This window comes from Peromyscus californicus, unplaced genomic scaffold (genome assembly GCF_007827085.1).
Source record: "Peromyscus californicus insignis strain IS unplaced genomic scaffold, ASM782708v3 Scaffold_17__1_contigs__length_78620276, whole genome shotgun sequence".
Lineage (NCBI taxonomy): Eukaryota > Metazoa > Chordata > Mammalia > Rodentia > Cricetidae > Peromyscus > Peromyscus californicus.
The window spans coordinates 6,932,467-6,958,704 of NW_026294469.1; positions in this window are offsets into that span (position 1 = coordinate 6,932,467).

Here is a 26,238-nt window from a genome sequence, read left to right on the forward strand (position 1 = left end):
TTCAAAGTTTCACTCCAAAATGACTATATTTGGAAATGGAAGTTTATTTTGAGAGTTAAAGCCTAATGAAGTCTTAGGAATGAGGCCCTGATCTTATAAGTGCTGTCACAAGAAAGAGATGACAGGAAGCTCAGATTCTCTAGACACACAGAGAAAAGTTCATGTGAGGATTTAGAGAAAGTTTGGCCATTTGCAGGCTAATGAAAGAGCCCACTCAGGACACCAGCAATGATGTGACCTTGACGTGGAACTTATAGCCTGCATAACTGCAAAATAAATAAATAAATAAACAAACTAACTAAAACATGTAAATAAATAGATAAATATCTGCTGTTGAATTTACTCAGCCTTTGTTATTTGGTTATGACAACCTTGGAAAGCTAATACATCTGTATTTGAACTCTGTCAAAATCTCCGCATGCCTAATAAATCACAGATGTGGGTATGATTCAAAGCAGTTTTCAGCAAAAAGATACAAAATCAGAACTGAGATAGGAGTTGTCACCCTCCACACAGAGTGCCTTCTGAACCATGTAAGACTTCTCACCTTTTTTGAACCGTCCATCCTGCAGCAGGTCTCTGCAATGTGGTTATAAAGAGAAGGAGGCTTACAGGATGTTCTACCATAGCCTTCAGGTCTGGAGTCCTGCAGAGCTGACAGCAGAGCTCAGGGGTTTCCTGGGAGAGCAAGTGGCTCCCTACACCCTCTCTAGTCTTAGGTAAGCTACTTCACTGAAGACTGAGAAGATTTCATAAACTTCATATAGCTCAATGTAGTAGTAGAGAAACTGGACGAATTTGATATTATGGCTCGATGCCACAAATTGAATACACATCTCAAATATCATATAATGGAACTTCATTTCCAAATTCATGTGTTTCATGGAAGTAGAACTTACAGGAGGTGGCGAGGATTTTATATTACCAGGGTTATGTCCCCATGGTTGAGATTTGTAGCGGATAGGACCTAATAAGCTGGTTCTATCATGACATGTCATGGCCTCCACTATATTATGAAGTAATGAGAAGTTCCTCATCAGATGTCCAGAAGATGCAAGTGCCATATCTTGACCTCCTAGTCTCCAGAACCTTCAGAAAAATAAACTTACTATTTATAAATTACCCGTCTCCGTTATTTTGTTATAGCAACAAAAATGAACCACGTCATGGTGGCTCTTCTAAAGTCTACTGTCTTATGCCAACCACATACAAGGTCAGTAAAAATTACAAATCTCTTGTAGTTTCACTTTTCTTCTCTTTTTCCAATTGCCTCAGGATCTTGCAGGTGTCATAAGACTCTTCTCTTTGAAACTATTCATTTTAGGGCCAGAAAGATACTTAGTGACTACAGTGCTTGCTGAGAAAGTATAAACGGACCTGAGTTTGAATTTTGTGAACCAACGTGAAGCCTGATGTGGCATTCAGCCTGAAATCCTAGACTCTTCAGTAGAGATGGGAGGTGGAGGGAGGAGAACTCTGGGAAGCTAATGGGCCAGCTGTCCTGGCTTATGAAGTAGTGAACAACAAATAAACCCCACTTAAAAATGTGAAGGCACAGACTGACAGATGAGGTTGTCCTCTGACCTTCACTTGAGTGCACCTGCATTTACATCCACACAGACATTCACATATGGTAGGCGGTCACTTCCATCAGACACACACACAACACACATACCCATACACACATAGAATTATTTATCCCACTCTTCAGTTTTCTAATTTTTTAGTTTGCTAATGTATTAAAAATAATTTATCTAGCCATTGTGCATTGTTTTCAATGCTGGAGTATGAATGTTTAATAATTTTATATTTCATAAAATAATAATATTAGATTGAAATTATTTGCTATGTAGAGCAAATATTTTGTGTTTGTATGTCAGTAACAAAAATAAAAGTAAAATAAATCATATATAGAAAACTGAGATGAATTTTATGTATATTATAAATAATTTTAGCAGGCAATTTTTTGAGGAAAGATAAATGAAATTTCCAGCTGCAAAATTACTTTTCTTTAAAATGCTTCAATGTATGTGGTAGGAATCAACTTACTTGCTGACACATTTTCTAGCTTTTAAAATTTTTAATCATTTGTTTGGGGAATACATCATTATTAAACCACCCAAGGACAGCAAAGGTATCATTATATGCAGATGGTGAGCCGGGAAGGAGAAAATCATTCTTCTCCATTAAATGAGAAAAATCATGCCAGGCTTGCAAGAGGCCATGCCCCCAAACAGTATGACAGTAAAGCAAAGCAAGTTCAATTGCTTATTTTGCAGATATGGCAACAGTCACCTTGCTAAAACTGGAAAAGCATCCTTAGGATGCATGTCGGAAAGCCAGGTGCAATGATAACTAGTCTATTACTTGACACACAAGTAGGGAACCCATGACTCACTTTCTTAATGTAGCAGAGAAAGCAAGAGGTCATGTCCAACATAATGTATACATGGTTCACTATCTCTCTACTGTCTTTCCAAAGTTGATCATAATACTTTGGATACAGTAAAATCCCAAGTAACTTAACCTATGGCAACATAGCACTTTCTTCCTCTGAGATCAGAATAAAGAGCAGCTTTTCTTTCAAAGCACAGGCACTATTTATTGATAATGTCCTGAAGTTCAAGTCTTTGACTCATTCAACTGAAGAATTTTGGTTGAGTTATAGTAAAATGGAAGATGCTTGGGGTGACAAGGGACCTTTGTGCATACCCATGTTATGTGTGTGGGTGTTTGTACATTAGCGTCTGTTGAGATTTGGAGTGGTTCAAAAGTAAAGAGCTCAGTAATGGCAAATCGGAAAAGAAAGCCCCCAGGGACCATGAACCTTTGTTCTCTCATCCACAGTGAATAGGAATGTAGGTTTTGGAAGTAGATACAAATAAAATCAAACCTTAGCTTTGTCATTTAGTTGATATAGAATTTTGAACAACTCAGGGATCCATGAGAGCTTATCTCTGGATCTCAGTTTCCTTATTATCAAATAGAAATATTAATTTCTACTTTCTTAGAAAACAGTGAAGTTTAAACCCAAAACTGCAAAGTTCTCAGTGAAGTCCCTCATTCAATCACTGGAGATATATTGATGTTGCTCCTGTTATATGCTCCTCTGACCTTGACATGAACAATAAACTTGCTTCTTTCTATCAAATACAACACATAGCTGATTAATATATAACAAAACAAGTTGTAGTCTTCAAGAAATATCAGTGTTGTGAAACTTGTTCCCTGTCAAGAGATTAAGGAAGACTTTGGGGTAACAATTGAAATAATAGTATTTTGTTTTTCCTTTAAAGATGAAAGGTTCTGATTTTTTGGTTCCACCAGGTCTGCTGGTTAATTTTGATTGTCAACCTGACACAAACTTAGACACATTTGAGAAGATGAAACCTCAAGATGGTTTGGTGTGCATGTTTATGGGGCCATTTTCTTTATTGCTAACTGATACAGGAAGGCGCAGCGCACTGTGAGCTATACTGTTCCTAGGCTAGTAGGCCTGGGTTGTATAAGAAAAGTAGCTGAGTAAGCCAGAGCAAGCAGCGAGCAAGCAGCATTCCTGTCTGATCTCTGCTTCAGTTCCTGTCTTTAAAGTCCTGCTTAGGCCCCTTCCCTGCCTGGGTGGTGAACTATATAACCCCCTTCCTCCTCAAGATGTTTAGGGTTGTGGTATTTTATCCAAAGAATAAGAATGCAAACTTGGACCCCTGCTGAAGGTAATGATATAAAAGGGCAGCATTGTCCACACGGTAGATTAAAGAAGCCATTTGCTGCACAGCTGGAGACTCGCACTTTATGTAGAGTTTAGGTATTTTGTGTGAGGAACAATGGAAGGAAAAATAAAACTTAGATGTTTGTAGATTTTAAGAATGCATGCTCTTGAGTGAAAATGGAAGCAGATTAAATCATTGGAAAATATTACTATATAAACTATAAAATGTTTCTTATGCTATTTACAAGAGAAAGTACTGTGTGAATTTAGGGGTTAATTTAAAAGAAAGTGAAATCAAAATTTGAAATGAAAATATGGAAATGACTAGAAAAAAATGTGATTTCCTACTTTTTTTTGCTATGACAAAATACATTGAGAAAAACAACTTACTGGAAAAGGGAGTTTACTTAAGCTTGTAATTTATTGTGGCAAGTCAGAGGAGAAATTTAAAACAGCTATTCACATCACATTCACAGTCAACAGCAGAGAAAAATGGGTACACACACATGCTTGCTTGCTTGCTTGCTTGCTTGTGCACAGCTTGATTTGTCCATGCTTACATCATTCAGGATCCTATGTCTAGGTAATGGTATTGCCCACAGGGGGTTTGGTCTCTTCAGGTCAATAAAATTAATTAAGAAAACCTGTTCCCTCCCCAACACACACAGAAATGCCAGAGGCCAACCCAGTGTAGACAGTCTCTCATTGAGACTCCTTTTTCTTGTCATTCTAGGTTGTGTCAAGTTGATCATTAAAGCTAACAATCATAGTTATCTGAAGCTTATATCTAAGCTATTCTAATATTAATAAAAACTCAAGAGTTAGATATTGCTGTAAAAATCGGATAGATCCAAAGAGTGGCAAAGGAATGGTCAACCAACTACCCTGCATGCTTCCAAGACAGAATAAGCTGTGAATCATTCTAAACTCTTCCCTTTATCTTCCTGTGCCTCCCTATCTGGATCCTTCAAAACCTCTATGACTAATTTTGGTCAGCCAATCACTGAATCTGCCCTTTGATTTAAGTAAGGCAGTATTGGTGTATCAGTGCAAACAAATATCCTGCAACATTTCCCCTTTTGTCTAAATAAAAAGAACACATTTTAACTCTAACACAGCAAAATTATAGACAATAAAAACAATTATCAGGTTTAAATAAAAAAGAAAGGTTTTTCCTTTAACAAAGTAAAATTATATACAATAAAAACAATATCAAATAAGAATTACATTCACAACAATCATTCCATTTGTATCTGGCAAGTTCAGAGAATATACTCTATTATCTATCTTATTGGTGAGTCCAAAGTTTTGTACCTAATTCACTTTCTATCATAACTTATATTACCAATCCAGAACTATCTTTTTAGACCTTAAAACATTTTCTTAGATAAACAACTTAAACTTTTATATTTCTCAACATTACATTCTTTACATCTCCTTTTGAGTTTCTTTTTTGAATTTTGTTACAAGAAAAACTGTAACTATAACTATCTAGTCTTCAACCCCATCAAAGACCTGAGAAGGATGTAGTATTACTTGAGTAAACAAGAAGTGCAGAGCAAGGTTCCTCTACAATGTTGGAGCATTCATCTTCGGCCTACAGGCCTAGAATATCTGACAGACTTTTCTGTGAAGCAGGAATTTGGAAGGACTGTCCTACCTTGTCTTGACAAAGTTCAGCAGTCACCTTCTGTTTGGAAAGCATACTGTCAGCAGTTGAGGCAAGAGCAGTTTCTTGCCCAGTGGCCAAATTTGCCACAATGAAAGCAAACTCCATATGGAGTTTTTTTGATGCTCATCATCCTTTTTTGAAGTAAATTGGTGCTTCTAGGAGCAGATGTGTCTTACAGTCATGAAAAACCCTAGGTTATTAAAACTTTTTATTTTTTATTTTTTGAGACAGGGTTTCTCTGTATAGCTTTACGCCTTTCCTGGAACTCACTCTGTAACCCAGGCTGGCCTCGAACTCACAGAGATCTATCTGTCTCTGCCTCCCAAGTGCTGGGATTAAAGGCATGCACCACCACTGCCTGGCTATTAAAACATCTTAAATGCCATATTCTGTAGATCTCTGAAGTGCATGAAAACCATTTATCTATTTAAAATACATCTCTGTTTGACTTTGAAAACATACCTAAGATAACTATAAGTTTAATGTTATAGATGACTAACTACTAACCTGCATTTCTTTATTATCTAAATAGCTTTGAAGGACTAGAACTTTACATTTTTAAACGAGTTGCATAAGTACAATACCTTAAACATGAGTAGAAACATATGTACATTATGTTGTACCAAAAATAACCTTAAATTTGTATCAATATAGAAGAGTAGAACTATATATAGTGTTTTGTAACAAAAATAACGTCAAATTCATATCAATATACAAAAATACTTTAAACAAGAGTAGAAACATATATATATGTAATGCTTTAACAAAAATAACCTTAAATGTGTACCAATATACAAAAATTCATACCAATATAAAATATCTGAGCTTAATAGCTGCTTTTTAGTTTAAAGGTAGATTCAATAATCTAACTTTTTATTGTATCATTACTATATCACCCCCTTTATTTTTTCAGAAAGAGATTCCTTAATCTAGACTCTCTTGTTTAATTTCCTCCATGACAATGACCAACAACAATTTGGAACCAACCCCCCTAAATGATGATAAACATCCACAACCCACTGACTAATCAAAAACCACCCACCCCACCTCTTGGGAATATGGACATTGTGTTCTTAAAATTACTTCTTGCTGCTGTCTGCTTCCTGCTGTAGTGGAAATAGAATAGTCCCTTAATTTTTGTTTTTCTTCTGTCCCATACCAGGTGGCTCTTCTGATATGAGACAGAGATTTTGGATTTTTTTGTTTTTTACAAACATGCTTGGTTTTAGAGAAGAAGAGAGCCACACTCCAACTCCAAAGCCAGCTTTAATTGAATTGGGACTACAAAAATAACATTTGCCTTATATGTCTGTAGAAACAACAGAAACAAACATTTGAAAAGATTTAAGAAATTTTATCCTATTAGAACTGTGCTACACCATTAGGTCTTTTTCATGGGACATTTTCTCTTGATGATTCAGCCTACTTCTTCTGATTTGTCCAGTGATCTTCAGATTCCTTAGTTGGATGTCTTTATTCTCCCAGAAAGACAAAAACAAAACCCTATCCCAACCCTAACTTGGGGAGTTTCTGCTTTTTAGGCAGTTTATATCAGATCAAATGAAGAACATTTGTTAGTCTTATAAATTAGTTTAGATTGAATGTCCACACCGCTTGATGAACTATTGCCCCTCCTAATCAAGAGGTCTCTCCTGTTTGAATTTAATCTTTATCAACTTTGATGGTATCTATAGCTTTTCTTCTTCTATGGAAACAAAAGCAAAACCTCTTCTCCAATGTAACACATATCCTGGCTTCTATTCTGAGATCAACACATCTTTTAAGCATACAGGCTCATTTAATTCAGTAATTTTTTTTCACTATTCAATGTCTGTCCACAACTGTCATTCATTTCTCAACAGCATTTAAAAAATTTAAAGTTAATAAAGCATTGTGTAATCTATCTCTGGGAGTCTTTATTCCCCCTTTCTGTTTATTAAGCATATCTTTTAGAGTTCAGTTTTATCTTTCTATAAACTGTTTGTCTAGTAGTATTGTGTGATATACTTAAAATATGCTTTATATTGTAATATGCAAAAAATGTTTTATTTTACTAGAGCCATATGCTATAATATTGTCAGTCTTAATTTGTATAATTATTCCTATAATGGCAATGGCTTTTAATAAATGTGTGATTGCATAACCAGCCTTTCCTGAACACAAAGCATTTTTCCATTAAAATTCTGAATATCCATCTATAGTATGGTACACATACTTTAATTTTCCAAACTCTGAAAAATGAAACACATCCATTTGCCAAGTTCCATTTCTTTGAGAACCCTTTGCTTTATTTCTTGCAGGTAGTGGAGTCTGGTTATACAAAGAACAAGTTGGACATTTCCTTATAATTTCCTTGGCTTGTTGCCAAGTGATAGAAAAACCTTTCTTCAAACCTTTGCTATTAACATGGTGTTTCTTATGAAATTCTGAGACTTCTAGCACATTTCCTACGAATAGCTGATCAATGTCATCATTACCTTGTGCTACAGGGCCTGGTAGACTAATGTGGGATCTGATATATATTATATACAAGGGATGATTTCTAGTTCTGATTATTTTTCATAACTGAATATATAACAAAGTTAATTCTGAATCATCTGGAGTAAGTTCAGTGGTTTCAATATGTAAAATACCTCTTTCTGCATATTGAGAGTCAGAAATTATATTAAGAAGTCCTGGAATATCAATTAATACCAGGAAAATAGCATACAATTGTGACTTTTGCATAGAATCACAAGGGCTTTGAGCCACTTTACTTACTTTTCCTGACTTATAACCTGCCTTTCTTGATTTATTTGCATTAATATAGAATGTAGGTGCTCCATAAATTGGTGTTCCCTGTACAATGTGAGGAATGATACAATTAGTTCTTTTTAAAAACTGAAGCCTCTTGCTTCGGGGATACTGGTTGCTAATCTCTCCCAAGAAATTACTGCACGCTCATTACCAATGTTCATTTTCTGCCCATAATGAGGCAATTTCAGCATTAGTAAAAGGTACCACAATTTCTGCTGGGTGTACTGTTAAATGATGAAATCTCAATTTTCATTCAGAATCAATTCAGAAACTTTTTCTACATAGGTCTTTAAGTATTTTACTCTGTGTGGTAAAAAATATCCATTCTAAGACATTATCTTCCCTCTGCATATAAATTCCAGTAGAAGAATGTGTGGAAAGTATGACCAGAATAAAATCAAGCTCTGGATCCAAGTGATTGACATATGAATCATATAATTTCTCTATCAAAACAAATTCTCTCTTAGCCTCATCTGATACTTTTTTGGAATATTTAAGTCCCTATCACCTTGTAAGTTTTGAAATAAATTACTTAGTTCTTGATTTGTTAATCTAATTGTGGACCATAGCCAATTAATGTTTCACACCAATTTTTGAAACTTATTAAGAATTTCTAATTTATTTTTCTTGATTTGTAATTTCTCTGGTTGAATGCTTTGTAAACCTATTTTATATCTTAAGTTGGCACAGCCATATCTGAATGGAATGGTAGGAATCATAAAGCCAGCACAGCTGCTTGACAAAAATCCAGCAGAGCTGAGCCACATGATGGCTGCCATGCCACCTTTGGTTTTCATCTCCACCTGTTGCATACTTTTAATATTTGTACAATTTGAGGATATTAGATTGATGGAAAATTCCTTATGATTCATGTATGCCTTCTCCCAGAGATACTGCTTCTAATCTTCCCAGGAAAGTCCTGAACATACTATTCCCTCCACTTTTAGGGAAATATCCTTATTTACTTGAAGGTCTTTATTATGCCTTGGAGGTTGTGACACATAAAGAAACCAGAGGTCTCTTCATGAGGCTTTGAGACATACTTGAAACATCTATCCCTGTACTTACACAGGAACAACATATTTAAAACAAAGTAAACTTAAAAAGGTGAACAAGATTTGGTGGGCTAGAGGAATTGGCCACAGTTCAGATTATAAGCCTCTTCCAACTATACACTCAGACAATTACATGGTATACAACTCTGCCTTACATAGAGATATATTAATGAGCAAAGTATGGAGTGGAAAGATGATAAAAGTATGAGATGTCAGAACCTCTCTCTCTTAGAAAAGTTAGTTCATGCAGAGCCACTATAGTGATGTATGACCAAGGAACAACAGAATGCCAGGATTAGACATACAGACAAATTTCATAAAGATATACACATCATATTATGTCAGAATTTGAATAATGACTGCAGCCCCTTTACATTGAGGATTTTTCCTGGGCTCTCTGACCACTAAGAGTTAATAATACACTGCTTGGGACATGGGAAAATGCCCAGGGTAGCTTGAAGATTTTAACTTGGTCTAATGTCCTTGAAGCAACCAAAACTACTAGTCTGAGAACAGACTATCATATTCCTCTAGATTCTTAAAAAATGGATTATGGGGTTAATGAGTAAGAATGATAATGTCAAAACTTGGGGGAAAATGATTGGAAATGATGATTCTGTTCTGTCATGAGCAAAAGGAAGTGAAACACTTGTCCAAAACAAAAAAATATATGATCTATGTTTTGGAACATCATGGATATATTCCTGCTTACTAAATTCTGTATAAATGAAGAACCACTCTGGATGCTAGTCAGTCAGACTGCAAGATTCTCCCAGCCACCGTGGCCTGGCTCACTTCCTCCTCCCACTGATTTCTTACATCCTCTGCTGCAACCCATCCACCAACAGGGATGGCTCCTGGCACTAGGTAGTTAATAGAATCTGTTTTTTGTATTTTTTCAGGAGTAATTTGGAATCCCCAGCAAGGCAAAATTTTATTTACTTCTTCAAACAATTTTTCTAGATTTTCAATTTTTCTAAATCAGTTAGTAAGATATCATCCATACAATGGTAAATTATACATTGAGGAAACTGTTTATGAATTATTTTCAATGGCTGTTGTACAAAATATTGACACAATGTGGGGTTGTTTAACATCCCTCATGGGAGAACTTTCCACTGATACCTTTTAAAAGGCTGGGAAATATTATAAGTAGGTACTGTGAAGGCAAATTTTTCTCTATCCTGTTCTTATAAAGGTATAGCAAAAAGCAATCTTTTAAATCAATATATCATCCTTTAGGTAATAAAGACAGCAAGGCTGAAAGAGCTCATTGGCTGAATCACCTTATTAACAGCTTGGTTGTCATTCTCCATTTTCCAGATTTCTTTTTAATAACAAATACAGGAGAATTTCAAAGACTGGTCAATTCTTCAATATGCTGAGCATTTAAGTGCTTGTGTACCAGCTCTTCTAAGGTCTGTAATTTTCTGATGTCAAAGATCATTGTTCTGCCCAGACAGGTTTGTCAGTTAACCATTTTAAAGGTAGGGCTGTTGGTACCTTTGAAAGATCAGCAGCTGTTGTGCCCTGTTTATGTACAACCTGAATGTTCACTGACTGTTCTTGATAATACATTTTAATGTTTCTCTCAAAAGCATTATTTATTTTATGGTTTATTTCTGAGATTGGAGGAATGTTTATCTGTGTTTTCAATTGTTGTAACAAATCATATCCTCATAAATTCATTGTTATATTAGTCACATATGGGTTTAATTTCCCTACCTGTCCTTTTGTCCATATAAACTCAACCCACATTGTACTTTGCTTTACCTGAGATAAAGTTCCAGTCCCTAGAAGCTAAATATTTTCCTCCTAAAGAAGACAAAATAGACACCAAGATTTTGGTAAAATTATTGTTACATCTGCACCTATTTCATTCAAACCTTTGATTACAATGCCATTTATTTGTATTTTTAGTTTTGGTCTTTGATAGTTTATAAAAGTTTCCCAAAATATGTGTTCTACTGTCTACTGAAAATTTTGTCTTATCTACTGATGCTGTTCTGTCATCCAGAGCAGGATAGTTTTTAACAACAGGTATTACATCCTCTAATTGCTCTGTGGATGAGTTTCACCAATGCTGACAGGGCATGGTTGAAACAAATTTGATATTGGGGCCTTCAAATGGCACCCAAAGGCATTTCCTAATGGCAAAGGGTTACCTTGCCTGTCCCTTGTCGATTTGTATTCATTGGTCCAATGCCAGCCTTTACCACACCTTCTGAATATTCCAGAAATCTGAGACCTTCTGTTTAGATTATTTCTAGAAACAACATTGTTTCTAGGAACACCTTGCCTATAATCCCTTTTCAGATGACCTTGTCTACAACAATTAGAACAACTGATCTTTTAATTTTTCTTAAAATTAAAAAAAACCACTTATATCCAAGCATTATAAGTGTGAGATCCAATATCAGCTGTGTTTTGAACTCATTCATCTATGTGTGCTGAGCTTACCTTTAAAGGCTTAATTGCCCTTTTGTATTCTGAATTAGCATTTTAAAATGCCATAGATTCAATTAATATTTGTCTAACTTCTGGATTGGATATTATTCTATTTACAGTTGTAGTCAATCTTTGCAAAAAAAAAAAATCAATGAATGGCCATATATAGTAATAGGAAATGACTCAGTCCTCTTTACCGATTCTTCAACCTTGTCTCAAGCTTTCAAATCTCCAATAGGGGCCAGGGTGTGACCATCAAACAAACTGTCTTTGCAAATCAGAATATTGGCCTTCACCAAGAAACTGGTCTTGGGAAATATCAATACATCTAGCCCTATTTCATTGTTCTATGACTCTAGCTTTCTCTTTCCATCATATTTTCCATTGTAACTGAGGACCAGCTTTCAATATTGCTATGGCTAAATCTTTCCAGTCTTGGGAAATAATTCTGTTCTGACTTGCCCATGAATTTAACATCTGCTTCACAGAGGCTAAATCCATACCACATGAAATAACTGCTTTCTTAAATCTCCTCAAATCTAACATTTCTGCAGGATTCCAGTTAATTTCTGCATAACCTTGGGGATATCTATCATCTGGAGGTCATTCTTGTATAGTAACTGGATGAACTAAGGTTGGTTTTCTAATAACTTTGTGCTATTTCTCTCCAGTTTTATCATGCAATGATGCAGTAGGTTCTGTTCTAAATTGCTCTGTCTCTGTGTGAATATTTTTCTTTGTTTCATTAGTAGGTCTTTCTAAGTTTTATATCTTATCAGTCAATTTTTCATATTTGGCACAGATATAATACTACTTTTAAAGGATAAAATATGAATTACCAAACTGAAAAGTATACGCAACATTATGTCAATCCCATCTATGTTGGTCATCCCTTCATTTAATTTTTGCGTTTTCAAACCACCCATTGTGGAATCATGCAGAGCCCTAATTCCCTGAATCATAATATTCCCCGTTCTTAACATGGGCTTTATTTATTCATTCACATATATTTATATATTTTATTACATATTTACATATTAATAAAACCTAATTCCTCCTTTAAAAATTCCTAGGTGTCTCACTAGATCTGCTGACTTTTCAGTTTTTCCACAGCAGCAATGGAGGAGCTGTGCAAGGGTAGTGTGTGTGTGTGTGTGTGTGTGTGTGTGTGTGTGTGTGTGTGTGTGTAGGGGGAGAGAGCAGCCAGGCTAAGTGTGCTTGTTCCAGGTGCTTGTGCTGCTGAGACGTGTGGGGCCATGTGGGGCAGCCAGGTGGGGTGTCCAAACAGCCAGGCTTGCCACTATGCTGCACAGGCTTGCCCTAAGGACCTGCAGCTGTTCCCCTGTAGCCAGAGCTCAAACATGGCTTATGAGAGCATGAGGCCACCTGGATGACAGGCCACCTGGATGACAGATCCAGCAATGGGTGGCTCACTCTGGTGGCTATAGAGCCACCAGCCATCTGCAGGCAGCTGTGGCTATGACCCAGGGAGTGTCAGCCCAAGTAGGGCAGGGAGACAGTGGTGGGAAAGTTTGGCAACCCATGGCAGCAGAGAGTCATGGTGGCTGTAAATGCCACCATGTGATCTCATCATGCATTAGATGCCAGATGTTGCATTTATCTAAGTTATTCTTATATCAACAAAAACTCAAAAGTCAGATATTGGGTAAAAACCTGATAGATCCAAAGACTGGCAGAGGAATTATCGGCTGACCCTAACTTCATACTTTCCAGATGGAAAAGGTTCTCTCTAAGTCCCTCCCTATAACTTTCTGTCCTCCCTATCTGGTTCCTCCAAAACCTCTATGGTTAATTCTGGACAGCCAATCCCTGACTTAGCCCTCTGATTTAAAGTAAACTTTATTATAAGTCTTGGGGTTCAGTGGGAACAAATATTCTGCAATAGTGATCATTGAAACCAAAGGAATGAATGCAATTAATTACCCCATACGGGCATTGATCTAAAGTATCTTAGACAGCATAAACATCAGGGTTAGTAGAAAGAACAGGAGCTACTACAGAAGGAAAGAAAGCAGAATCTGCTTCAGAAATGGTGGAAAAGGAAGTAAGAAAGCAGTTGCATCCACTGCTGCAGTGACTAAGAGCCACAGAAGTTCATGTAGCAGACTTCCAGGGACGGGAAAAAGTATTAGTAGACTACTCCCTTGGGAGCTGTTTTTTAGACAGAGAATATAATTTCCGTTGGCTTTTTCATACTGTAAGCATTGTAGTTGTTGATAGTAAAAACATGTTAAATGTCTGTAGTTGTTGATAGAGAAAACATGTTAAATGTCTGTAATGCTAATTCAATACCTAAGATTCAGTAAGGCTTATTTGAAGGAAGTATATAAGGATCATCTGTGGTGGTATTGTGTTCCCCAAAATATTGTGTACCTAAATAAACTTATCTGGGGTCAGAGAACAGACAGCCACTAGATACAGAGGCTAGAAAATGGTGGCACTCACACCTTTAATCCTAGCATTCCAGAGACAGAAATCCCTCTGGATCTCTGTGAGTTCAAGGCTGCATTGGAAACAGCCAGGCATGGTGACTCACACCTTTAATCCCAGAAAGCAGCCTTTAATCCCAGGGAGTGGTGGTAGAAAGCAGAAAGGTTTATAAGGCGGGAGGACCAGAAACTAGAAACATTTGCCTGGTTAAGCATTTGCCTGGTTAAGCGTTTGGCTGGTTAAGTATTCAGGCTTCTAGCAGCAGTTTAGCTAAGAGCCATTGAGATGAGGACACAGAAGCTTCCAGTCTGAGGAAACAGGACCAGCTGAGGAATTGGCAAGGTGAGATAGCTGTGGCTTTTTCTGTCTCTGATCATCCAGTGTTCACCCCAATAACTGGCTTCAGGTTTGATTTTATTAATAAGAACTTTTAAGACTCATGCTACAATCATCACTGATTCCAATAAAGTGGTCAGTGAAAGGAGAGTCGCAGCTGTATATATGACAGTGTAAAGGCACACGCTTTAGAAAAGTTGTCCGAAAAGAGGAATGGTGGTGATGGGGGTGGATTAAAGGAGCATGGCAACAGAAGAGTTAGCAGGACTGTAAAGCCAGAGGTTTATGAGAGGCAGAAACACACAGAGGTTTCCACTGACTGTGTCACTGAAGCAGAAGGTAAAGTATGGAGAGCTCTGGACCACAGTTCTGCATGGAAATGAGTGGGAAGCTATTGTTTGGAATAAGCTTGAGAGTTAAGTAGGGGTGACTGAGAGGAATGATATGCACGCAAAGGCCAGTCTGAGGTGGAGAAATAACTACAAGCAGCATTGTTCAAATTAAATGGGATGATTCTAACAAATGACCCAGTAATGCAGAGTCTATTATTATGTTGAGCAATAAGAACACACAGTGGATCACTGAGTTGGAAGTTAATCTTTGAAAGCACATCCAAAGTTCATTTTGTAACTTTAAGGTCGGCCTCCAGACAGCATTTAAACAAAGGGTAGCTTAGAGATAGATGAGCATAATTTTAACATTCAATAAGAAATTTATACTTTGTTTTTGGGAAAAAAATAAAGGGCTGAGGATCTCAATGAATTCATAATACCAAGATGTCCAAATATAATATAGATACAAACAATTTAGAATCGTTAACATTTAATTGTTGCTGGATATTCATTAACCAGAAACATCATGATTTAATTTCACTAAACTAGAAATTGGGTAGTAATTACCCAAACAATCATTCATGTCGATTTGCTGAATGTTAACTGTATGCCAGGGTTAATAAAAGAACACTGGGGATATCAGCATGAGCACACTGGATATGTTGCTTTTCAACAAACAACATAGTGAGGAAAAGAAGATAAAGAGAAGAGACATGATATGTGTGGGTCACTGTGATTACAGTAAGGTCTGCAAACCACCGGATGGGCACCTACGAACATGTGAGAGCCCAGCAGAGAGGAAATGTTCCTTAACAATCACAGGATGCTATCTTTGCCTCAGACACTGTGAGAAATAAAACAGAGACAGTGATAATAATGCAACAGTGGCCTTGGAATTTTGAGTGATGCAGATAGTGGTGGTGATGGTGATGGTGCTGAAACTGTGGAGTACAGAAAAGGCGTTCGGAGAAGATGCTAAGCAGCAGAAAGGGTCCACTGACATGTAGTATACAACCTCCAATAAGAACTAAGAGCTGGGTCCTGAAAGATTTAGCACTGAGCCAGTCAGAGCAGCAGTGAAAAAAGCAAAGTAGAATTTTAAAAGTGTGGTCAATTGTAAACAGCTAAATGTTCTGAGCACATAGATTCCCAGAGAAGAGTGGAGAGTTGCATCAGCCAGGGCTGGTGCCCATTTTACAAACTTATGGACAGCAAGAAAAGCCTGTGTGATCAGATAAAAGAAACACCAACATTCTAGCCAGATCTGTCAGATTCACAGTGTATACTATTTATATTTCCTTAGAAATATTTTCAGTGACACATTTATAGCAGTTAGATGTTAATACAGGAAAAATATCGGCTGATTTTAATTTTGTTCGTTTTTTCTTGGAAGAAAACAAATCTAAGGGAGCAAAAATATTTTAATTTCATTTAATCAAATTAGTCTATTCTTCCTATTATTTCTGAAGAGATCAAAGTCCTAGACAGAAAACCCTTACTTCTGCCTATGTCTTGAAGTGCTTCTCTATGCGTTCCATCAGCGGTTAAACATTCCAAGTCTCACATCAACATCTTGTTGCATTTTGAGTTAACTTTCGTACAGCACTGGGCACAGGGATCTAATTTCATTCTTCTACATGTGGGTATCCAGCTTTTTCTCACCATCACTGAAGAAATTATCTTTGTTCCAGTGTATGGTTTGGGCACATTTGTCAAAAATCAGACATCTGTTGCTTTGTAAGTTGATTTCTGGGTTCTCTGTTTTATTCAAGAAAAATAAACAATTAAAACGAAGAGAGAACTTACAACAGTGGAGAAAATCACCTGACAAGAAGTTAGTATACAAAATATGTAAAAGATATAAATATGCAGCCACCCAAATCCCAAATGTCCTAATCAGTAAATGGGCAAGGGACCTGAGGGGGCCACTCTGAAGAGGAAGTGTAAATGGCCAGTACATATATCTTCTACACTCTTTGCTATTAGCAAAATGCAAATTAAAAACACATTGAGAACCTTTCCACCTCAGGCAAAGTGGTGAGAAAGAAAACCAGCAACACATTAGGACTTGGGGAAAGAAACCCTAATTCACTTCTGAGGAGCAAAGTACCCTAGACCACTGACAATGAAAACTGCATTAGTTTATGACGTATACTCAGCCAAGGTTCCAAAAACACATGAATAGATAGAAAAAAGTGTGGCAAATGCACACAATAGAATTTATCCATTCTTAAAGAAGAATCAAGCCATGTTATTTGAAAGAAAATGAATGGAAATGGAGGTCATCATGTTATGGAAAATAATCCAGACAATCAAAGTTCTCCTGCTTACTCTCACATATGGAATTTAGGAAGAGAAACTCATGGAAATAGAAATCTGCTGGAAATATAGAAAGAAAAAAGAGAGAGAATGTAAGGAATTAAGAAAGGATAATGAAAGATAGGAGTTGTGGCCCATACCTTAAATCCTAGCACTTGTTAGGCAGAGCCAGGCAGATATTTCTAAGCTAGCCTGTACCAAGTAGTGAGTTCCAGAACAGCCAGAGCTACGTAGTAAGACCCTATCTCAAAACAAACAAAAGAAATGATAATGGAAGAGGTGGATATGACCAAAGTATATTGTATGGTTGTATAAAATCACTGCTTTCTACAATTAATATATGCTAGTTATAAAAATAAATTGGGAATATAGGTAACACCTCAGTACCAAGATGTAATAAAAATTTAAATGGTAGGAGAGAAGGAAAATAACAAGATATTTACAAGTGATGTAGATTTAAGATAACTCGGCATAAATGTATTTTATTTATTTATCAAAAGTAACCTATCAAAGCTATAACTATTATTACAAGGTTAACATAGTAATAAAGTTTATGACAGTGACAGGGACAGAGACTGATTCAAGAGGAAGCTCCTTAGAGGGGTTTGGTTCTACCTGACTACATTGAAAATGGCCTCAATTTATAATTAGACCATTCTATCTCTTCAAAATTTCCAAGTTGTGGATTTTTACTGCTTTATTTTAGCAGGCTTTCAGATGCACGGTAACTTTCCTTCATTAGTTAATTTCCCATGACCCAGCCAATCCTGGTGCTCAGAAGCAGGACCAGGGCATGTTTATTTTCCCCATTAAAGTAACTAACAAATTGTGCATGAACAGAAATTATGGCAATGTGATGGACACAGCAACAAAGTAATTAAAAAGAGATCATTTAGTAATGTATACTTTAGGTGAGAGAAGAATGAACTCTTAAAACACAACGCATTAAGCCACAGCTGAAGCTAAAGAAGCAACACAGTTTTCTAGATACTTCATAACCCTGGAGCTCTCAAGGGCAGCCAAGCAGCAGACCTTGGTGGAAGGCAATTTTTATAAATCAAGTGAACAGGACCCACAAACAGAAAAGCAATTATGATATTCACCCATATATTGGATGGAGTGTCCATGGCCAAAAGTGGATGACATGGGTAAAAGAGCAGTTAAAATGTCTATTCAGATGTTTTTACACCAAGCAAATGAAGTTAGTGTAAAGTTACTACAAGCTCATGAGAAAAAAGAAGATGGCTGATCCAGTTCTGACTAGTGTCTACACTAGGGCCTCATCTTTAAGGGTAGAGCTACCAAGCCAAGGACAGAGTCTTGGTTAGCAAGGACACTATCAGCCTAACTACATAGTTCATTTATTTTCTAATATTGTTTATTCTTATTTTCTGTAAAACCTTTCAAATAAAAATAAGTACTAAGTAGAGATTTCCGAATCCAGCATAGCCATCCAGTGGATGAAATGGTCCTTATATCTTGACTGTGTGGTAGATTTTGAGAGTGAACTTATAATAGATTTTAACAACTTTTAGGGAAATTATTTCTCACATATGCTACACAGGACAAAACAGCCAGAAGAGATTTAATTTGTTTGATATCATAAATGAATAGAATATCAATTTTAGGGATGTCTTTAATTGAATTTTATTTCCTAGTCCAGAGTTGCATTTGCACACAGTTAATGACTGGTGAATGCTGAAAAATATCAGGAACTTCAAAGTTAGTTTAATAAAGGGGAGAAGATTTTTTTATGAATTAGCATACTAAATAATATTTGGTATGACCACAGATTAAAATTATATAATCAAATTTATATATTGAATTTTTGTGATTAATTAGATTGTGTTATAGTAAACACAAGTTATGTAATCCTTATCAAGGTATAAGCAGAGACCTATCTAGAATGTGAAAAAATGCCCTTAAAGGGAGGCAAAAAATAGGGAGAATTTAACAAAATGTAATCTTAAAATTATTTCTAACCAGAAAAAAATCTCAAAGTGGTAATCTGTTTACTCTTTATGAGTAAGTCCAACATTATAGTAAGAGAATCTAAATAAATAAATGAACAGATAACTCAAATGAAATTCTAATATTGGTATATATTTTTGTGTCCAAAAATTGAATACTTATTTATCTATAGTAAATAAAACTTCATTTGGATTACTATAAATTAATGACTTTAAATTCAATAGACATGCCACAGGACAATTATAAAGTGTGAGTCATTGATTCTGTTCTTTCCTGGGGTTAAGGAAAAAAGAGCCACCAGACTGGCTTACAAAGTGACTCTAGTCACTCTGCATTTAGACATACCAATTTAAATGTAAACTTTGATGGTACATTCTAGCATGTCACTTCTTCAAGAGCAGAATCAAATAGCAATTTATTTTAATTGAATTCTTGGTGATGTTACACAGTCCACGATGCCCATTTCCCTTTCCCAACTCAGGAAATCATCCTCAGAAACTCCCCAACCCAGTCCACCTTCCACAGCTCCACTGGCAAAGCTTCTATCATTTTCTCTTTTCCTTAGTCCAATTTTTAAGACCATCTCTCCTTTAATTTGCCCACTATTCCCATTAGAGTGTCTGACCTGATCCCTGTGTATGCTTTACAAGATTTAGTGGTCTACATGTTTAATTTCTCCAATTATATGATGTCATAGACTACTAGTGATCAGCTATCTTCACTTCTCACATCTATTAAATAGCTTTTCATGGTTACATTGGAATAATTAGCTCTAAATAAAATTCTACCACCTAAATTTATGTTGGAGTACTTTAAACAACTCATTGCAATATGTAGTAATTGAATATCTGTATCAGGGTTCATGGCTTACCTTGAAGTTCAAAGTAAGAATCAACCACTTGATGCATATCACCAATATTGCAGCCACTAGGTTTAGAGATTTGTTGAGACCTTCAAATCCAAACTGAAATGAGTTTTAAGTGTTCTACACATACCAGTTTTGAAGGACAGCATAAAAAGAGCAAACAGAGCAAACTTACATATATATGTATATATTATACATTTATTGTATATTTATATAAACATAAGTATAACTTTACATGCTAAAATAATATTTTAGATGGATAGTTTCAAAAAATGTATTATTAAAATGACTTTCATTTTTTCACTTTAATAATGTGGCTACTAGAAAATTCTGAATAGCACACGAGGCTCATAGCACAGTTCAGCTGAGTACATCCATAGACCCTTGCTGTTCGGCTGTGGTCCCCCAACTAGCAGCAGTGCATCAAGAGGGTCTCATGAAAATAAAGAGTATTAGACACTCAACCAAGGATACTATATCACAATTTGCTTGTAGAATGTTCTGGCCATTTTTCTTCCTATGGCAGCTGAAGAAGAATGTTCTGGGATCTAGTAGAGTGTCAATGTAGACAATGGTCCTTCTCTGTGCCTTTGAAATGATGTTCAGCACCTACAGAATGTCTTTATTTGAGAGTATAGTTAACACATAGTGAAAGTTAATTTCAGTGAACAATCAGATATCCCCATCTTACTACTACAACTGCTTTGTATTTGTGTTGAATTGACAATGAGCACAGCTATCCATTTGTTTCAGTCCCGTTGTGAGCTGAGAAATTGATATGCTTCATACATGACAAGTGACAGGAGACTGTGGCCAGCTAAATGACAGCACACGATTTTCATGAATACGATATTTCTCTTCTTGAAACTGAAAGGAAAACTCGGACTGAAAACAACTTCATGGGAAAGTCCAGCAGTGCTTGAGAGGTTTAATTGTCAGCCAGCTCTCCTTTGGGAGCAGAGTGGATGAAGGTCATTGTTAAACCATGCAGGCAGACAGGCTTGGCTGCCTTTGTCTGCTTTGCAATTTGCAGTTTGGGAATGGAGGGACACCAGGCACCTTTCTCTTCTCTTTCCTGTCTGGTTATTGTTGCTGGTAACAGTTTTTATTTGGTTCACAATTCTGCCACTGCTTGTGGAGGAGTCTGTTGGTTCCTATGCAAAGTAGAATAATGAATCACTGAAGAGAGAGCTGGTCTAATTATAGCCAAATAATCTTACCTGTGATTGCCTCTGATTAGGAATAAGCTGCTGTGCACGCTGTAGGGGGCTGCCGATTATCACTGAAATACAAGGTGCCCACTGACTACCACAAGGACAAGAACTTGAAATAAAGCAGTGTCTTAACAAACAAGTCATAAAACACACTGAATTTTTTAAAAGAGAAATAAAGTAGTGGCACACTATAATTATGCTGTAAAAATGTATATTAATGTTGCCTGTATCCTATAGCTTAAACTAAGTGTTGTTAACTAATGCTTACTGATGAATTGATCTCATTTTAAAAATAAATACAAATCAATTGATAAGTAAGTATTCACCCATAGGCCTCTACAGTATTGTAATTAAGCCTCATTTGCATGTGAGTAATAATTATTTAACATACTAACAACAAAGGGTAGTAATTTTTAATATAAGTATAAGTCTGTGAAACTCTCCTGTTAGGAATTGCAATAATGGGGGTCCAGGGAGCTGGGTACGAAGTTTAGATTTTGAGCATTTCAGGAGAATTCATTAGTTTTATAAAACCAAAGCCTCAAGAGAGTTTCTTTCATTTTTGAGTCATGTGCATTAGACAGCATAACCAAGCATGATGGAACAGTTTTTATAAAGTAACTTGCAAAAGAACAGGAAAACAGGGCAAGAAGAGTGCATTAACTAATACCATGTCATGGTCCGTGTAAGGGTTAACCCCAGAAGAACTTCATGATCAAGTTGTCTTATAATGGTATGCTTGGAGAGTTATATATACACACACACACACACACACACACACACACACACACACACACACACCCTGAAGAACATCTTAGCTTCCGTTTGGCAACACAGAGTGTGAGCATGATGGCTGTGAGAATGGAAAGGAGGCTGTTGGAAAAACCAAAGAAGAGGGTGCGTTGGGGAAGAAGCATGGGAAAGAGACAACACAAACACATTTTCTTTGGAAAATGCCACAGTGAAACTTATTTCTTTATAAGCTAGTAAAAATGAAAAGAAGAATCATGCTTAATGATTTTCACATTGGATTTTTATTAATTCAATTTCAAAATGACACCTGAAATGATAAGGAGTTTCTCAATCCTATAATTATCTAAGAAGATGCTTGTTAAACCACAGTGAGAGCCCACTACATAGCCAGAAATTTCAGTCCTAAATATATGCTTAGTAAAATTTAAAATTCTATGATAAAAGACACCTACTAGAATGCTTCCAAGCCTCAAACCAGACACTGAGTAAATGCTCCTCAACAGAAGAATGGACAAATATACTGCAGTATGTCTGTATCACAATCCTGCAGAATAGGAATGGGAAAATGATTTTATTACTGGTTCTTGCACTAAGAATGGATTTTCTAACTGAAAGGTTTTAAAAAATTGCAATAAAAATGAACAAGGATAACAACAGCTTCAAAGAATGTATAACTATGGATGGTACTCAACCTATAATCCCGGAGTACCTATTGTTTGGGCTTTCACGGGAAGTTTGCCAACCTTATACAGAACGAAGAAGGATCAAGTGACAGCTCCCAGAAAGGGTATGCATGTGTCACCAAACACTGTGCTGAAGGAAAGGAGTTACATCCACAGAACATGTCTGCCACATAAAACAGACACAGTTAGTCTGTGGTCTTAGAAGTCTGGTTGGTGGTCACATCCCTCCAGTGCTGTCACTGGGGAAAAAAAAGGCGAAACAATGTTTTTAAGAACTACTTATCTGTCATATGTGTCTTCAGAAAGTCTTCGTAGGCTGTGCATCTATAACATGTAAACATGCAAGACTTACTATGGCAGTAAACAAGAAAACACAATCCAAGTTATCATTAGTGTTTCCCTCTTCCTCAGGTCATACACAGAAAGATCTGGGGAGGTGGAGCTTCTCAGGTATCCAGAGTTGAGGCAACCCATCACCTCCATCACTCTGGTTACTAATGTGGTCATTTCCCAAGTCACTGTGTTCCTCCCATTCAATGTTACTACGTACCGTACAGATAGTTTTCTGTCAACACTGTGAACTCTCGGACGAGGTAGAAGTTTCTTTATTCCTGATTGATTGTTTACCTTCTCATATTGGCTTTATCCATTTTCCATTAATAATACAAAATATCAAAAATGGAGAAATGTATTTTTTTTAAAAAAAATAGAAGTTTATTATGCTCATGGTTCTGGAGGCTAGGAAGATCAAGAGCTTGATGTAGCCACTTATTCCAGCATCTGGCAAGGGCCTATTGTTGCAGCAGAAAATGAAAGAGGGCAGCCTGTGGCCAGATCATCTGAGCCTGTGAGCTATCCAGGTTCCTCTTTTAAAAATAACACTGATGTCATTGTGCAGCTGCAGTGGTGTGGCTTCATTTAATCCTAGTTACCTCCCCAAATTATCTCCCACCTCCACATATGCCAAAATATGGATTTGGAGATTAAGTTTCAAATCTGTGCACTCTAGGGATAGTTGTTCAAGCTTTAAGATACAGCCATCCATATGAATCAATACCATGGTCTGTGCTTTAACACAGACCTACAATTCAATAAATTCTTCCACCTTCACAGTGCAAACAAGGTATAAGTTACAACAGTGCATTTCTGGTCAAATGCTAACTATCGTGTGGCTTTTACCTTGTCCAACAAATAATGTAAGCCTTTCATATCATCATCTCCAAGAACATACTTGTCTGAATGTTTTATTCTGACCTTTTCATTTTGAAAAATAATAAAACATTCTTTCTTTTTTTTATTCATTTCACATACCAATCACAGATCCCCCTCTTCCTTCCTCCTGCCCCTCCAGCCTCCCTGCCAACCCCCATTCCCTCCTACAAGAAGGTAAGGCCTCCCATGGGGAGTCACCAGAAACTGGTACATTCAGCAGAGGCAGGTCCAAGCCCCTCCCTCTGTATTAAGGCTGTACGAAGTGGTCTCCAAAAAGTCTGCTCATGCACCAGGGATGGATCCTAATCCTACTTCCAGGGGGCCCCTTAAGCAGATCAAGCTACACAACTGTCTTGCTATGCAGAGGGCCTAGTCCAGTCCCTTGGAGGCTCCACAGGTGTTGGTTTCGATTTCATGAGTTCCCACTAGTTTGGTTTGGTTGTCTCTGTAGGTTTTCTTTGTTAAAGATCCTTTCCTAGATATTTTCTCAGGGTTGTCTTTTCTTTGGCTATGTCCATGGCCAAGCCCTTTATCTCCTTCAGTCTTTACTGAAGCCTCATTATTACAAAGAGGCCTGATGTGGTAACTGTATTGGAAATTTTTGTCTTCTTCAGTAGTTCTGATTACCATACTTTTTAAATAGTTAATTTCTTGCATTTAAACACACTATATGCTTATTTATGACTGCCCTTGTTTATTAACTATTATTTCCAGCTGACATATGCATTTCTCAAGAGCAATGAATGGTGACTGATTGATTGAATAGTGATACAACATGTATTTCTCCATCAGTACTTTTGAGAGTTTTAACAAATAGTAGTTGGAGGGAGAGCTGAGTCTGTAAATTGCTTACTGTTGCAAGCATGGGGATCTGAGTCTGATGCAGGAATGCAAGGAATAGAGGGTAGGGAGTAAGAGACAGGAGAGGACATAGGCTCGTTGGCCAGATAGTCTATTCCAATTTGTGAGCTCAGGGTTCAGTGAGAGATTCTATCTTACAAAACAAGGTAGCAAGCACCTGAGGAAGACACCCAATGTCAACCACTAGCTTCTACACATATGTACATACATGCATCTGCACATATAAGTACAGATAAACACAGGACATTTTAGTAAATACTATTGGGTGAATGAATAAGCAGTGTTCTTCTCATATACACATCAGTATTTTTGTATCTTTGAGTCTTGCTTAATTCCACAGATGTGTCTATGATAGTTGGGTCTTCACTATGCCTGACTTCCGGGTTTCAAGTTTATATCCAGAGTCAGTAACCAAATTTTCTTCCCCTTAATGTTCTCTTGATATAACTATTTTGAAGACCAAGGCCTGGAAACAAATTCTTTTTAAACAGTTAAGTGCTCAACCTTTCCCCAAACTTTCTCTGTTTGGAATGAGGATGACCAAATAAAAAAGCAGCTGTAATTTATCCTGTCACCCATAAGCATCTCTTCCTTCCTAAGAGCACTGGGGATAGAAGTGCTGAGAACAGAGTTCAGAGGTCTCCACTTTGGGCTTCTTAATACTGACTTACATTTCTGTGGTTTTATAATTGTGGCATTTGATGTCACTCATATATAAGAGCCAGCCTTTATGCTTTATTCAAACTGTGCTTTTAATGTCAATATATTGTGCTTTATGATGCTGAGTATTTTCAAATTCTTTATCACACTGGCAGATAAAATACATCAGTTTTTTGACTTATCTTTCTTACAAGGTCATGTTCAAACAACTGCTTGCTTACATCAGTACAATACAAATGTGCTTACTAGTTGGAAGGCAGCAGCCGACAGTCACATGAAACAGGTTTGTGGTGCTTTGTCCTCACTAAGATAAAGAACAAGATCCTATTGTTGACAAGGGGGACAATTTAAAAGTCTACTTCAATGTGGATTTGTCACTATGATCGTAACATCAAGCACAGGTCCTAATGTTGCAGGACTTCATAGAGACATGTTTTGATGTCTGTTAACATCAATGGGAAGGGTCATCCTCTATGGGGATAAGAACAAGTGAATGACAAGGCCAGTGTCCTAGAAGTGCAATGTAAACCTATTCAAATGCCTATCACTGCGCAGGGATATTAATAGTGGTTTCATAAAAATCATGACATTTTATTAATGGTTGTTTCTATTAGAAATGTAAATGACATGAACTTTTGCCCATTGAACACACCTAGAAAAATAATTCATGAAGCATACTAACTTTTAGTGAAAATTGTTTAACTTTTTGAAATTAGAAGTGATCACATAAATTTATTTATGAGGAAGTGATTAAATACATCATCCTCTAGAAAGCTCTTGGAACTCAGAATCTCCTTTCACTGTTATTAGTATTGTTATATTACATTGAAGTGTTCACAGATTCATCATCTGTACAACTGAGAATGAAGGAGTAGAGACCCCAGTCAGCTAATTATCGGAG